The sequence below is a fragment of the Cibotium barometz genome, chromosome 29, assembly GCF_041138505.1.
Source record: "Cibotium barometz isolate CiBa-2024 chromosome 29, ASM4113850v1, whole genome shotgun sequence".
Lineage (NCBI taxonomy): Eukaryota > Viridiplantae > Streptophyta > Polypodiopsida > Cyatheales > Cibotiaceae > Cibotium > Cibotium barometz.
The window spans coordinates 5,195,131-5,212,429 of record NC_141074.1 but is presented as its reverse complement, the minus strand read 5'-3'; positions in this window follow the sequence as shown (position 1 = coordinate 5,212,429).

Below are 17,299 nucleotides of genomic sequence, written 5' to 3'. Positions count from 1 at the left end.
ACTATTTTCTTTAAACCATCTCATAGTACATTACAGTATATATCATTACACAATTCCACTACATGCATTTACAACAATGAAATATATTCAAAAATAAATCATGAGATAATTAAAAGACAACATATACAATAGAAATGTCATCAATTTAGAACGATAGGGTTCGATCTCATCTTCAATAAGATCCATCCTTGCCAAACGATCAACATCAATATCCATTTGATCAATTTGTAAGGCTATTTGTAAGGCTACGATTAAATTTATTCCACTATCGATATTCTGTCCATTGATAATGGTATCGATGTCCTGATCATCCTCATCAACATCACCATCATCCTCAATGGTAGGGTCATTCTCATGATCATGAGAAATGGCACGCTCATCCTCATTATCATGATCATCTCTTATTGCTTGATCATCGATCACAACATCTTCATTGGCATGTTCGACATCATCTTCATTGCGGCTTGTTACATCCTCCATATGCTCCATATCAATGAATGTATTATACATCACTTTGGAACGTGGTGCAATAGGGATGACGTACCACCATTTAATGTCATGCACCATTGGCAGATAGATAACCTACTCAAATACACATACTGCAGTAATTAATTAGCATATCAAAAGTCAAGGGATACGCGAGCTTAGATATATATGTACATGAAACACATTAGTAAGAAAATGCATACCTGCTCACATTGTTGTGGCAATACGAGCCTATCTTTCTTTGTTTGCCAAAACTTTGTAGAGTCAGTAGTTACATAGCCACTTGCATGGCATTTTATCGTTGCATTAGGCCCTTTTTCCACCACGTTCATTTGCCATTTGACATCCAAAACATACACAAAGAAGCGACGAAAGTCAAGCCTAAATATGTCTTGGATTGTGCCACAATAATCATGCATTTTTCCATTAGCTCCATTAGCTCCCTCAAAGCTACTAATGACACCGCAATCTTGTGTATTCCTCTTTTCATCAATTCTTTGTGTTCGAAAATGCTTGCCTTCACACCATATAGCATTGAACATAGTGCACTGGACCAAAATAGAAGCAATATTTGTGTAAGCAATGTGAATAAATATTAAAAGCAAATCACTTACAACTAATGCAAAACATTAGTTCTATGTACCTTTAACATGCATCCTCGTTGCATACTCCCATTCTTCCGCCGTGATATGCAACCCCTCGTCGCTTCGCTGCTCTCTCCATTTCCTCATGCAACCAATCAACATGGATTTCATTTGGAAGTGTTGCTAGATGCTTAGGGTACGCCTTACGAGAGCCATGTTGCCTTCGAAAGAGAGCTCTTTCTGCTTGCCTTTTTGTCTTTGCATCCTCATATCTTGTAACCCATCTACTCATCACATCACTATTAAGGATGCAAGTGAAATTGAGATCATCAATGAATGTTCTGTCAATTACTTTACTCTGTCCTTTTCCTTGAGACACAATAGAGGTCATCCTCAAGTCCAAAAAAAAATGGAGTACCTACACAAGGGATCCAATTAGAGACTACACAAAACAAGATTGAAAAACATTACTATACCTGTTCATGCCATCTGGAGGAAGAATATTTGTAGACTCCCAAATACGCTTCCAATCTTTTGCACGAAGTGTTTGTGGAGGAATGTTACTCTTACTAGCAACATATTTAGAATGATCTGACGGGAGAAATCGATGATGATTATCAAATATGGTTTTACACAAACCGTCAGCATACTCATGTACTAACGAAGGGCCACAAATAGGACATGCATATTTACCCGATCTTTTCAAACCTGTTAAAATATAAATAAAAGTTAGAATAATAAAGTCAATAGTTATAATTAATATAGCCTATTAATAGTATTAGAGTAGGGAGGTAATTAGAATTCTTACCAGAACAATCGCTGTATCCTGGAAAGTCATGCATTGTCCACATCAACACTGCTTTTAAGTCAAAGTGTCGAGAGGAGGGAGGCATACTAATGTCCACCACCGCAACACCTCTCCATAGTTCCTCCAACTCATCAATCAACGGTTTGAGATAAACATCCATATGCTTGACTTTATGTTTCCCTGGAATTAGAAGGGATAACATAAAATGTCCCGTCTTGATCGCCATTGATGGTGGAAGGTTGTAATTCACCAACACAACTGGCCACACGCTGTATGCGGTGCTTTTGAAACCAAATGGATTCACTCCATCCATACCTAGGCCAAGTCTCAAGTTTCTGGGCTCTGTTTTAAAGCTAGGCCACTCATCTTCAATATGCTTCCAAGCAGGAGTGTCTGCGAGAATTCTCCACATGTCATCATCCGATCGATGTGAGGAATGCCATGACATGAGCTCTGCTATGGATTTGCACTTGAACATGTGTTTGATGTGAGGAATTATAGGAAAGTGTCACAAGACTTTACGAGGTACATCAAAACTCTTCACATCTGTTCTATACCTTGCTTCACCCCACAAGTGGGACAATGTCGAGCCTCCTTATGCGTCCCATGAAAGGGAATGCAATCATTGACGCATGCATGTATGCGATCATAATCCAATCCTCCAAGAGATGTCACATAGCGCCTCGCTATGTCTCTTGAGGTGGGTAGTCTATTTTCCTTTGGAAGCATGTTTGATAATAGCCTGCATCTAATATCATCAATTAGTCCTAAACCCTAAATCCTAAACCACTAATTCAAATTTGCAAGTTAGAATGCTTACTTCAATAATGCGTCAAGACTTGCATTACTCCATCCATAAACTATTTGTATATTGAGTAGTTCAAGTGAAGCACGTAAAATAGAGAATGTGCACCCTTCAAAAACCGGTGTCGATGAAGCCTTGTAAAGATGCTCTTGTTCCATATCATCGTCGTCCATACCTTTGGGATCATCCCTAAAAAGATACCACACCATATCATCAAACACTTCCTCTTCCACAACTTAGTGGGGTGCAGGGCTATTGTAATCCCTTTCCCTTTCATCTCTGACAATAGATCCCGAAGCTCCAGCATCATCTCGTCGATGCTTTGCGTGCTCTCACCGCGCGTAGGGCACCATGTTAGGGTGTGGTACTGCATCCTGCTTCAATTAGAGTATATATATTACAACTCCATTAATTTAATTTGGATACCATGAGTCATTTGAATACTATCAATTTACATCTACTCACCTCTAAACCTGTTTGATTCCATTCTCCATACATGGAGATGTGATTCAAGGTATTTCGACGCGCTCGTACAATGCATCCTTGACATCGATTACACATACACTTGATCCTTTGTCCCAACCACACTTCGCGATTACGATGATGCATTGTCTCATCCTCACCAGAATTGCTTGAGGTGGTTGATGATAGATGATATCCTATGTACAAAAGAGTAAACACAAAATCATAATCAGTTTTCAATTAAACTATAACAATCGCCTGTATAAACGCGGATATATCCTCAAAATCGCGTGTATCAACGCGGCTACATCCTCAAAATCGCATGTATCAACGTGGCTACATCCTAGAAATTGCGTGTATCAACGCGGCTATATCCTCTTCTTCGCGTGTATAAACGCGGCTAAAGTTTAAAAATCGCGTGTATAAACGTGGCTACATCCTAAAAATCGCATGTATAAACGTGGCTGATTTATTCTAAATGCAAAAATACACGCGCTTTTAGACGCGACAACCTGTCCATATCTAAAAATAACCAACCTTCTCCAAATAAACATTTTCAAACTCAAGATTTGCTCTCCTTCGTCGCTCGATCGCTGCCTCTTCCAACAAAGCACTAAACCTAAGTGCAAGGAGCAGACAAGGAGCACACACGGGTGAAGGAAACCAGCCAAAAAGAAGACTCACTTTTTCAGAGGTGAGTCAGTTTGTCCTTTGTCCTGTCTCTTTCCTTCCATTTGTTTATGCTATTGTCTCTTTCCTTTATGGGTTTGTTTCCGTCCTTCTCCTTCTCTGGTTCATCTGGTGAACGATTGTGACAGTGGGTGACAGTGAGCTTTTTATAAGGACGATTTGTCGAAGGTTGGTCGCTTTCAAAATTTTTTTTTTCGCAGGCCACATGTAGGAACGCGTGTATGTCTGCGTTTATGCTGTCTGCGCACAGAGTTTCACGAGCATATACACGCGTTTTTTGATGGGTGTATACACGCATTTTTTGACGGGTGTATACACGCGACTGTGTTTCACCCATGCTTGCTATCCAGGTTCTTTAGAGAGATGATCCCATCTGCATATGGCTTGCCTTCACAAAATCATATGTGCTAGCTTGCATTTGTGCTTTGATGCAATCATGTATATACTTTTATTTTTGCAGATTCTTTATGGATCCAGGTTCTTCATCCGATCCATTTGCGTACAACAATTGGCTGATGGAGATGCTAAATCATTTTGGGTGCCATCTTGGTCCAGTTGAGCGTATAGAGTACATGTATGCCCATCCCCCTCCTTCCATGCCTGGTATCTATACTCCGCCCGCGAGTATCTAGGTCACTCTACTACCGTCTATGCCTACGAGTCCGACGAGACGGCATGTAGCTTCTCCTCTTCCACGCCCACCGAGGAGACATACCCCATCCTAGACACACTCACGCACACCCTCCCAGGCACCGTCACGTGAGGGCTCATAGCCACCATCACGTACTCCCTCAGAGCCACCGCCACGTCAGGGCTCACAGCCACCATCACGTAGACAATCCCCCAGTCGTGACTCCACCCGCAGCAGTAGGAAGAGTGGGAGTGGAGGATGCGGCGGGTGCTTTGGTGGGGGAGGTAGTAGGGCACGCGGTGAGAGAGGGGATAGAGGGAGAAGAGTTAGAGGAGACAGTGAGGATGAGGAGGAGATGAGAGAGGTGGAGGGAGTGATCTGCTATGATGTGAATAGGGGCGGGATAGTGATGGATGCGAGGGGGAAAGAGGTAATGGAAGAGTACATGCGTGGGGTAGTATCAAACTTGTATAGAAATTATTTTATTAGATTTGAAGATCAAAATAGCCGATTAGTTGGGGAGGTGATAGATGCTGTACATAGTCGGTACCCCAATCCCCCACATGCAACATTCTCGGATGTATGGGGAAGGACGAGAATAAGGGAGATCTTAAGTAATAAAAGATCTCACCTTAAGAAACTCGCGTACGATGATGGGCTAAATGTAGCTGCGGGTGGCTATTCTATCGAGAAACCTGCCACTACGTACAAATGCGAGTGGAAGGAGGCAAAGAAACGAGCAAAGGGTGGCGTGAAGATCAGGCAGCATGTGGAGGCACGACGGATCCAGATGGAGACCATTGGATCTTCGCATTTCGGATCTGGCGGCGTCAAGTCATGGGAGGCAGAGTTCGTAAGTATCTTGCCACTTTCTTTAATTGTTTACTTAATTCATTGATTCTATGATTGTTTTAATCTTACAAATTGTGTTGATTATGATATAGCGACGGGTTATGGGGAGGAAGCCCACAGCCCACGATACTGGGTATGCTTGCCGGCATAGCAGACGTGACACGTGGGCCCTCTTCAGAGCTGAGAGACGTATTATGGACGTGCAGTTTGATATGGCCATGAGACCATACGGTCGACAGGTACTTGAAAACTCTAAACGAATGATTTTGGTTTATTGAATTACATATATATACTTACATACTATATATTACTCGAACATGCACAAGCTACTGATGATCCACCCATCGGCAATGCAGAGGGTGGACATGAGCACTACTCATCGGACATTCCGACCGATGTGAGCTCATCTGATCATGGAGGGAGCACCGAGTCATCATCTGGGTCTGAGTAGTACTCAGACTTATAGTGTCACATTCCATATTGAGGATGTGGTTGTATATATATTTTTGTAACTGAAGCCATGGGCTACTTCGACATATGGACTCCCTTGTATATATGTGTACACATAAAATTTTGATAGTAATATTGAATCGTGAATTGATAGTATTGCATTCATGTTTGTCTTGAATCATGTATTGACACTGTATGCATTCATGTCATTCTTGTCTTAAATCTTCCTCGTGGATGGTCCAATGTACCAAAAAAAAATAATACAGAGAGTGTTATTGGGTGCTGGAATGCTGGAACAGCATTCAAGTACCAAATAGCACTCTCTAGATTTATTTTTTTTGCTCTCTGTTCGCGTGTATAGACGCGTTAACTCTGCAAAAAGTCGCGTGTATATACGCGGCGGATAATCTGTGAAATACGCGTGTATAGGTGCATTAAATCTCTAAAAGTCGCGTGTATATACGCGGATAATTTGTGAAATACGCGTGTATAGGCACAGCTAAAATGAAAAAACGCGTGTATACACCCTCCTATCAGTGCGTCTAAGTGCAGTTGAACTCACAAAATGCGTGTATGCACCCGTGTATCAGCGCGTCTGACTATTCCTATACACGTGCTTTTACACGCATGTCTCTGGCCGCGATGATACATGCGCTGATACACGGGCCCGTTACTTTTTTTCCACAAGTCATTTTTAGCGGCTATAGGAGCGCGGGTATGAGCCCGATCCCTTGTAGTGTCATTACAAAAAGACATTCCCCTCTCTTCTCTAGCAAAACCAACCATTCTCTAGGTGAATGGTTAATGATTAAAGTCAAGTTTTTATAATGTTTGTCTTAATTAAATGGAAAAATGTTTACTTTAGGATAATTTCAATACTCTTGGTGCACTTTTAATTAGTCTTAAAGACTTAAAAAATTTAAAAAATGGTCAGCCATACAAAGGAGGTTATCGCAAAATTTTTAGAAATAATATAAAAGTGTTACTTTTATCATATTGATTTTCATGCATAGAGGTATGCATAAAAGATTATTATTTTAATGTAAAAGTGTTACTTTTATCATATTTGGATTTCATGCAGAGGTATGCATAAAAGATTATTATTTTAATGTAAAAGTGTTACTTTTATCATATTTGGATTTCATGCATAGAGATATGCATAAAAGATTATTATTTTAATATAAAAGTGTTACTTTTATCATATTTGGATTTCATGCATAGAAGTATGCATAAAAGATTATTATTTTAATATAAAAGTGTTACTTTTATCATATTTGATTTTTATGCATAAATGGGTGCATAAAAGATATTTTTTATACGAAAAGTGTGATTTTCATCATAATTGGATTTTATGCATAAATTAGATGCATAAGAAAAATTCTTTTATTCTAAAAGTGTAATTCCTACTAAATTGGATTTATGCATAGAAAGATGCATAAAGAAATCTATTTTTAGTTCAAATGAGTTATTTTCATCTATTTTGATTTTATGCATAGGAAGATGCATTAAAGAATTGATTTTTAATTCAAAAGTGTCATTCTCATTTAAATTGAATTTATGCATAGGAAGATGCATAAAAGATTGTTTTTTATTTCGAAAGTGTTATTCTCCTTAAAATGGAATTTATGCATAAATAGATGCGTAAACAAATCTTATATCAAATATAAGAATTCTCTTGTATCCTATAAATAGATATTAGGATGTGATAAGATGCATATGAGAAGTGATAGGATGTGATAAGATGCGTATGAAAAGTGATAGGATGTGATAAGATATATATGAGATGTGATAGGATGTGATAAGAGGTGTATGAGATGTGATAGGATGTGCTAAGATGAGTTAGGATGTGATAAGATGTGTATGGGATGAGGTAAGAAGTGTATCTGATGGGATAAGATGTATATGGGTTGTGATAGGGCGAGAATGGATGTGAATGTGGATGTGGATGTATGCATGGAGATGTGGATGTATGGATGAGATGTGGATATACGATGTGGATGTGGATGTGTATGTATGGATGTGAATGTGGATGTGTATGTATGGATGTGAATGTGGATGTGGATGTGGATGTATGAATGTAGATGTGGATGTGGATGTGTATGTATGGATGTGATGTGAATGTGGATGTGTATGTATGAATGTGAATGTGAATGTGGATGTGAATGTGGATGTGGATGTGGATGTATGATGTGGATGTGTATACATGGATGTATGAATGTGGATGTGTATGTATAGATGTGAATGTGGATGTGGATGTATGAATGTAGATGTGGATGTGGATGTATGAATGTGAAAGTGTATGTATGGATGTGAATGTGGATGTGGATGTGGATGTGTATGTATGGATGTGCATGTGGATGTATGAATGTGGATAAGGATGTGTATGTATGAATGCAGATATGGGATTAGATGTATGATGTGGATGTACGAACATGGATGTGTATGTAGAATAATGAATGTGAATGTGTATGTGAAATAATGTGTCGTCAATATGAGTGAATGGATGAGAATGAGTACACATATGAATGGAATGAGGAATAAGTAATGTGGACTAAGGAGGGATATTGTGGAAAGAAGAGAGTTCGATATAGAAACTGTATTTTGTGTCCTGTTTGTAAATGACTGTTTTATGTCAAGAATGCTGGGGAAGCATTTTGACCGTCTTGTGGATTAAGGTCATGTAGACCTAGCTGATAAAGTTGCAACTGTTGACGGAGAATCAATGGAGGTCTCGCGTAGCAAGGTCGACCGAGGTCTTGACCAGCCTCGGTTCGATTTAAATGGTGAGCTTCCAGTACGGTGGATGAGGGACCAAGGAAGCGGCCTATGAGTGAAGCGCTAGGTCACCTGCGAAGGATCCTGGAGGGTGCTAACCATATGGTGCTCGGGCTCTGGGTCACCGAAGATACGTGCATTGTGGAAGATATTGGAACAAGGAGTAAGAGTTGTTTTCTGAAACCGGGCATGGATCTGGTTGATTGACCTTGCTGGCTCAACGGATGAGTCCATGGCTCTCTTATATGGATCTGCTGATTGATCTTGCTGATCTTCAACGAGGATTCCATCTTGATTTTTATATGTAAAAATATTGTCGGGTACTATGAGCTAGTAACTATTGAAAAGGCCCCTGAGTGAACAGGTGGTGAGCGTTTTGGTTGCCAATGATGCCATAAGTGCACCGATGAATGTATGATTGGAAATATGGATTCAACCGGAGATTTTGAGGATTGTCATCAGTGACATAATGGTTTCATTAAAGGATTGTTTTAAAGTTAGTTGATACATGAGAAAAAGGCAATTTCATATTGGGTGTGTAAGTGGTGTGACTAGTTTTATGTTTGTATGAAATTCCGGCTAGGGGGCCTGGGAACTCTTTTCCCTGGTACCCGAGACAAAACCTAACCAACTTCCTAATTTTGCAGAAATGTCAAGCATACCAAGGGGCTCAACCACTTTCTCTTTTCCTTTACATGATGTAGTAATCACATTTGCAGGGCTAGTATTATGACGCAACCTGCCACTCCATGGTCTATCAATAGACCCACTAGATGAGGACTCTCCTGGTCCACTCAAAGACTGTGATTGCTGACCTGCATTCTGTGTGCAACCACACTTCCACTCACATCAGCCCCAACAGCTTCTTTTTCAGCAGCATACCAGCTGCTCATCTCATCAAAGACAACATCCCTGCTTACCCTCAACTCACGTGTAGCAGGGTTATAACACCTGTATCCCTTTTGCTCAAGGGAATATCCAATAAACACACATTTTTCAGCTTTCGGATCTAGCTTAGTTCTCAGCTCATCTGGCACATGCACATATGCAATGCATCAAAGACTTTCAGATGAGCATCTGAAAGTCTTTGCAATGACAAATTTGGTTTTCTGCTAGTAAACCTCTCCTCTGGAGTTACATCATGTATGGCTGCAGTTGGAGTCCTGTTCATGATGTATACTGCTGTAGAAACAGCCTCAGCCCAATAGCTATGCGGCATATTTTTCTCTTCCATCAATGCTCGTGCAATCTCAGCAATGTGCCTGTTTTTCCGCTCAGCAACTCCATTTTGCTGCCGAGTGTATCTGCATGTAAACTGTCTCCGAATACCATTCTTCTTCAAAAATTCAGAGAACTCATTGGAGAAGTACTCTCCCCCTCCATATGACCTTAGGCACTTTACATATTTCCCTGTTTGCTTTTCAACCAAAACTCTAAAATTCTGAAAGTGAGTGAACACCTCACTCTTCTCCTTCATGAAATATACCCACACTTTCCTTGTGTGGTCATCAATGAAAGTCACATAATACCTGCAGCCTCCCATAGATATGGTCTTCGTAGGACCCCATACATCTGAATGCACAACATCTAGTGCATTTCTGCTCACATATCTATTACGTGGAAACACATGCTTTGTTTGCTTCCCAAATTGGCATGCTTCACATATTTTCTGCATACCTTCCACTTTAAATTTTGGCAGCCCTGTCACAATTCCTTTTGTCTGCATAGACTTCAATCTTTGCACATTTACATGTCCAATCCTTTTATGCCAAATGTCTGTGTCTGCAACAATTCCTGAACCATTTGCAAACATCGCAGCACTCATTTCAGGCATGTCTACATTCAACGTAAACATTCTGCCCACTCTGTTGCCTTTTGCAACCAACCTGCACTTGTCTTTGAAATCTTCAACATAACACCCATCAGGGTTAAACCGAACCTGCAAACCCTGCTCAATCATCTGGCCAACTGAAACCAGATTCTTTGTTATGTTCGGTACATGAAGTACATCTGCAAGGTACTTCACTTTGCCATCCTGCATAGACAATGGCACATCTCCAATGTGGGCAATTGGATGAGCAGTGTCATCCCCTGTTTCCACAAAACCTGGTCTTTCCGGGTTTTTCATCTCCTTGAACCACTCTCCATGACTTGTCATGTGGTTCGAAGCACCTGAATCCACATACCATACATTATCTTTTTGTGCTGCATCAACATTTTCAGACATGGCATTCACGACATGCTGCATAACAAACAACCTTTCATTATCCTCATTATTTCTGCTTGAGGATGCATAGTTGTTTTGTTGCACTTTCCCATTTTGCATGTCAGCTTGCTTCTTATAACATTCTGCCTGCACATGTCCAGGCTTACCACAATAATAACATTCACGTGCATCATTATATTGCCTTTACCAATTTCCACGGCCTCTTTGACTCCCCCTGCCTCTAAATTTGCCTCTTCCACCTGTGTGTTGTTGTTGTTGTTGTTGATTCTGGGACTGTTGTTGTTGCTGCTGCTGTGCTGGCCATAATTCTGATTACCTGTTCGGCCACCTCCTTGACCGCGTCCACGGCCTCCTCTACCTCGTCCTCTTCCTGAACTCGTGTAGAAGGCCTGTTGCTCTGAACTGTTTTTGCTTTGTGAAGACTATTGGTCTTCACCCAAGCTCTTCTCTTCGATAATCAGCATAGACACCAAATCTGTAAAGTTGGGGATGTTTTCCTGAGTCTGAATAGACGTCTTGAACGCCTTGTATTGTGGCCCGAGACCACGTAGACAGACTTCCACCTTGTCATCATCATCTACTGACATGCCAATAGATGCAAGGGATTCCACAATACCCTTTATCTTCAGCGCATAGTCATTCACAGACGCTCTTTTTCTCCACAGTATGAAGTTCATTCTTCAACTGTATCTTACGTGCCTTGGTATTTGTTTCATAAAGCTTTACCAAGGTGTCCCACGCCTCCTTGGGGGACTTGGCATCCTGAATGTGCCCAATCATGTTATCCTGTATACTAATGGATAGCCAATACATAACCTTCCTGGCTCCTTGGTTCCATTCTTTAAACTCTTTCACATCTCCAGTAGTCGGATTTATATCCGGTATCTCCGATGCCTCTTCATGCTCACCTTCTATGTAGTCCCAATAGCCTTTTCCCATCAAAAAATTCGTCAACCTGAACCTCCAAGCATGGAAGTTATTCTTATCAAGCTTCTCAGCCACAATCTGAGTTATCCCATCATTTGACATCTTGCCAAACACACAATTTTACCAGAAACTACACTCTGGTTTTTTCTACACAAACTGCTGTATTTTCTGCACAGCGGTACTGTAGTACTCTCAAATGTCACAACCAGTGACTTCAATGTGCATACATACACCCAATGGCAACTATAGACCTCTTTGCAGCACCCACAGTGTCTGCACAGTCAATATGTCTTCCTGCAGTTCTTAAAACAGAGTTTTGCAGAGAATCGATGACTTACCCGCAGTGTTCGAAATTGCCTGCTTTCTGAAAAACGGAGGTCCAGACGCGCCCAAAACGCGTTTTCGGCCCGAAAATCTTAGTCCGATAGGATCGTATAGTTGCCCTATAGTTTTACTCCCGCGAAGAAAGCTCCTCAATCAGAGACCGTTTGCGGGTGCCTCCCGTAGAGCTCCCGACAAGGGTGTAGTCACCAACACAATAGGGAAGAGTAGTTGAAGCTCTTACCCTCGTTCTGCTTCCTGTGGTTCTCTTGCTTGCAGCTCAGTCCTTAGCACAAACCAGGTTCTGATACCATGAAAAGATGCAGGGGGAAGAGAGCTTGAGCTCTTGCAAGCACACACACACACTCACAAAACCCTAATAGAGAACACACAAAGTGAGAGGCTGAAATCTTCTTCTTCTCTACTCAACACTCAACACACCATATACAAGATAAGAGTACTCACAATATGAAAGGTACTCAACCAATACATACACGGGTTCTCTATAGTGTGAACCCGACTAAATGAGCTGGCGCTATAACTATGCCAGTCTCTAGAATGGCTGTCACACAGCCTGTCATCCCACTAGCCGCATATCACCCAAGATCTCACCAACCATGCCAGTGGTGTAAGTGTGGGGCCTATCCCCCAGGCGGGTCATCAGTGGCCACCGCCTCACTAGACGAGCTCGATATCTCAACAATATGGAAGTTTGTTTTAATTTAACCCTAAGTACATGGATACTCATGCAAAACACACTATTGACAAGAGAGAGAGAAGAGTCGTGAAAGTACACAATAGACAAGAGAGAGAGAAGAGATGTGAGACCCCAATTGATTATACACACTACCAATAGATGTTATATATATGATGATGATCCTATATATACACTAAGATCTAATTTGGTATGTTGTATGCAAAAGGTTACTCTCACATTATCTCCCACATGTGCATGGTGCTAACGTAAAGGAAATACATGAGAACTACTCTATCCTTTTGATTCACAACTTCTTTGGCAATCCACCAAGAGGAAGCACCAAGAGGATGCCAAATTTCCTAGTCTTGGCTCTATTTATTTGGTACAAATGGATGATTTTGAGAATGGGATCTCATGCACATATATTCTTGCATATTCTTCTATACATATGATTGTATACACTTCCAAAAGATGCTATATATATGATGATGATCCTATATATACACCAAGATCTAATTTGGTATGTTGCATGAAAAAGGTTACTCTCAAGTTATCTCCCACATGTGCATGGTGCTAACGTAAATGAAATACATGAGAACTACTCTATCCTTTTGATTCACAACTTCTCCACATCTACTTGAAATCTTTCCAACTTTCCTAGTCTTGGCTCTATATATTTGGCTCCAACTTTCCTAGTCTTAGTTCTTTATATTTGGTCCAAATGTATGATTTCAAGAATGGGATCTCATGCACATATATTATTGCATATTATTCTATACATAAGGACTTGATACGCCATGTAGGCTAAATGCCAACTGCATTAGTTTAGTGGGAGGTTCCACCATCATAGGCTATTTACATATGCTCCACTTGTATGAACATGATGCTTCTACTTTCATATCTTATAGTTGTGCACAATAATGTAGGTCACCAAGTATACTTCTAATAAATCCTATAACCAAGGGTGGTTGCTGGTGGCTAACCTTGTATGCTTGGCTACATTTTCCCATAAGGTGTCTTCTCTTGCCATGAACATCATCTTGTGTCATTCTAAATGTTGAGCTCTAATTGTATATGGCATCCATGGTTTCTTGGTTATATCCTTGTTGAGCTGGCATGTTGAATGATGAAGTGATCTCCACTAATTATTTGCACATCTTCATGTTGTTAGAACATTCTATAATGGATATACAACATTGAGAGGAATTTTCACTATTTCCTTGGGGGTCGAGAGGGTTATTGGGAGAGTCCAATGTGGATGAGAATCAAAACTTTTATTGACATTATGGGTAGATGAGTTAGCATTGGGGGGGTGAGAAGGTAATAATCTAGTGGTTAGAGGATAGTGACATGGTATGTTAAACCCAACATATATGAAAAAGAACAAAAAGTTTCAAGATGAGTAATAAACAATATTCACACATATGTTGTGACTTTTTTCTTCCATTCATGAATCTTTTGACACATTGTAGTAGAAACAAAGGCAATAGCTTTTGTTGTGGATTAGAGCTTAGAAAAGAGAATATACAATCCAACAATAGTTGCAACGTGCAAATTTATGAAGTTGATTGTGGTATGTGGAAATAATGAGGCATTATGTTATGACATGAACTCCACCCGCGGGGGGTGGGGGGGTCACTCAAAAATATGTAAGGTAGCACGTGAGTTCAATAGAAGGGGTTTTTTTCTCTTGTGGATTTATAGAAAATTTACATACATAAGGGGATTTTAATTAAAACGATGAAAATCTTGGTACAAAAGGGGTACTTTTATAGTCAAAAGTGTTATAGAAGGAGTGTTTTTAAAATTAAAAAAATTGTAAAAAGGTAGGGGTTTTTTTAATACCCCTTGAATGCATGTGGTACGTAGGGGGTTAATAGAGTGACTCCCCCCCTCCTCCGAGGACATGAACAACACATAGATTTATGAAGTTGATTCTGTATGCGATAATAATGAGGTATTATGTTGTGACTTGAACATGGTCCATGGAGGACGTGAACAATGCATGGCTAATTATTGGCTAAGCCAACATAGGTCCATGGAGGACGTGAACAATGCATGACTAATTATTGGCTAAGCCAACATCGCTTGATTATTGTTGCAAATTATCCATCGAATTGGAGGATAACATGCTTGAGTTACCACAATCGAATTATGCTAAATCTTTCACCTATGATATCTATGTCGCATGTGTGAGCCAAACAAGCGTGGCAACCTGGGAAAGACAATGACCTTAGATGAGTTAAGCAGTGTGCTTCTAGATAAGATAAAGCTAAAGGAGGTGAAGGATGTGCCCATGAACCAACATCTATATCCCCAATGATAGTTTGTATGGTGTTCAATATGTTGACAAAATCATAGGAGAATTAAGTGTCCTTAGTTGAGGCCTCACCCATTGATATACTACATGCATTGTATGCAACTTGGGAACTATGATACGAGTATGTGTAGGTATCCACATTAGAAAAAACAACTACAAGTATCTCAAGTACCTTAGTTTCCTTCTACACAACAATACTTAGCTTTACCTACACCACTTGGGCAAGGGGGAAATTTCTCATATGTGCAAAACCAAGAAAGGACAATGTATAGAGTACCCCAAGTGCCTATACTACCACCATGTCCGACCACCAGAACCACCAGAACCTCACATGATGTCAATTATACATATTATCATTGAAGAGTTGCCATAAGAAAGGGAATATGCATGGGAACCTTGGCAAACCATGGAGGAGTTAAATGACATTTGGGAGGTAAGCCCATAGTTTTTTTAAATGTAAGGAAAAACACTAGTGCCAGTGTTCTAGACTGCCATGAAATGGAAGGGAAAGGAAATTAATGCCACGATAAGGAGAGCACCACAGCTACAATGCTATCACTACCCAATGACCTCACCATGTAGCTGAGTGCCCTCACAAAGTCAATGTAATGAACTCACGAAATACTCAAGTCAATACACACCTAATATTGAGTTGTGTAAAATGTAGAGTTGACCATCTAATCAAGGAATCTCCTTATAGAGTCTTCACCAACAACCACTAATCCAACCACGGGACTCCGAATGATTGGGGTGCAATCAAGGCCCGCGGGGTTCACCTAAAAATATGTAAGTATACCATGTGAGTTCAAAGTGGAGGGGTTATTTAATAGGTAAATTTACACAAATATATTTACATAAGGGGTTTTTTTAATCACTTTTGGAAAAAAACGTAAGTCCATAAAGAAAAAGGGTTCATTTTATTCATGAAAAATTCAGATACCCCTTGAACTCATGTGAGACATAAGATAATGTCATGACTTGTGTGCAAGCACTAATGACCCCTAAAAACAATGGAGAATCTTTAGCTAAATGTTCTACTCGTATGTCAAGAAGAAGAAAGAAAAAAATGGTGGAATGAGGAGACTCTATAGTGGTGATTCAAAAGATGGTTCGGATGAGGGAACAATCGGCACTGAACTACCGAGTCAAGCCAAGATAATATGCTAACAAGAAAAAAAAGAAGTGGTGACAAGTAAGGAAGTTGAACTAGCCGATGAACAACCCAAGATACTAAGAGGGGTAGGTAAGTACCCAAATGCCCACAAGGAAATAGAGAAATTAGAGGCTACACAAGCCCTAGTCCATCAAAGCCAAAAGAGGTTTGAGGAAGGATTGAAATGGTCTATCCTGGATGAAACTTCATGAGGGAAACAAAATAGTTGAAGGTGCCAGAACTTGTGTCAAAACATAGTAGACCGACTTGAAAGAAGGAGGAAAGAACGATTTGTTCCTAAGGATGTATGAGGAAGGAGGAGAATATCCTCTATATGACTCAATAAATCTTTCCCTAGAATCATATAATAGTGATGTTGGTCAAGACCAAAGGACTAGAGATGTGGCAGGGCTACCAACATTTCTCTCTATAGAGATGAAAATGCCAATTGGAACCTTGCTGAGATGAAATCCTTGACTTTGGACTGATTTAAAGGATTGGGTGGAAGCCAATCTGCCACCACAACCAATAGTAAATTACCCTTTCCTCTTGATGAAGATGTAGAATTGGTTGAAGGATGGGATGACTTGCCATAACTAGTTCAAATATCTATTAATGATATGGGAAAGTATCATGAGAGTGACGATGCAAATGTAACACTCTAGTGGTGCATAAGGGTTATCAAGCTCTTACAATCATTGATGGTGGAGAAAGAGTAAAGAAATGTTGGGAAAAATGTGAAAACTAGCCTTAGAGTGAATGAACCTCATTGTAAAAATGACTGACGGTACCATGTCGCGGCCTATGGGAGTTTTATAGAACTTGAAGATGAAACTCCTCATTCCACTACTGTAAATGTTTGCGGTCTAGAAATTTATTGGGCACATAGATTTGTATGATTAGTGATTCTTGGTAGATTTTTTATGAGGAGTGCTCAGATGGTTCACGACTGGGTCACCACCATGGATCACATTTATTTATAAAAGGACTCACAAATCTTGAAAGTAGACATATGAACACAAAAGACACATCCCATAGATGGAGGGTTATTTGGTAATGATTTTGAAACCATGAAAAGAACAACCTCAGTATAACTATGTGCTACCCATGA